Here is a 591-nt window from a genome sequence, read left to right as displayed (position 1 = left end):
ATCATCATCAGCATCACCACCATCCTCCTCCTCCTCCTCTTCCTCGTCGTCGTCATTCTGAAGGTCATCCTCCTCTTCATCATCATCATAGTCAACATCACCGTTGTCAAGGCCATATTCCTCATCACCATCATCATCATCGTCATCATCATCATTGTCATAATGTTTGTTACAATTGTCATTGTTATTAATTTTCTCCTCTCATCCCAATCAATAAATCTTTTTGTGCTCAGATGGTAGTGATGGTGGTTGTTGTTGTGGTTGTGGTGGTAGTGTTAATGATGTTTACTAGTTGTGATTGTGGTTAGTTCTAGTGGTGGTATTGGTTATAATGATCATAGCCTTTACTGGTGGTGGTGGTGGGTTGTGGTGGTGGTGGTGGCAGTGGAGATGGTGATGATGGTATTGATAGTAATGATGGTGGTGGTGGGTTGGGTTGGAGATAGTATTGTTGATGATAATTATGGTGATATGGTAGTAGTGGTGTTGTGAGTGGTAATTACAGTGGTGGTGGTGGTGGTACAAGAAATCATGCTGATAATATGATCAATAGCAGAAATCCAGACTGTGCACTGAAGTCTTAACATTCAC

General features: G+C 41.6%; 1 protein-coding gene across 1 annotated transcript in view; it reads left to right on the top strand.

The window, feature by feature from the left end:
• The window catches only part of LOC106878662 (prokineticin receptor 2), a 21,591-nt gene that overhangs the window by 18,245 nt on the left and 2,755 nt on the right, over positions 1–591 (top strand). The gene's annotated exons all lie outside the window — the stretch shown is intronic.

Source organism: Octopus bimaculoides, chromosome 21 (genome assembly GCF_001194135.2).
Source record: "Octopus bimaculoides isolate UCB-OBI-ISO-001 chromosome 21, ASM119413v2, whole genome shotgun sequence".
In the NCBI taxonomy this organism is placed as follows: domain Eukaryota; kingdom Metazoa; phylum Mollusca; class Cephalopoda; order Octopoda; family Octopodidae; genus Octopus; species Octopus bimaculoides.
This window is presented reverse-complemented; position numbering and strand designations above follow the sequence as displayed.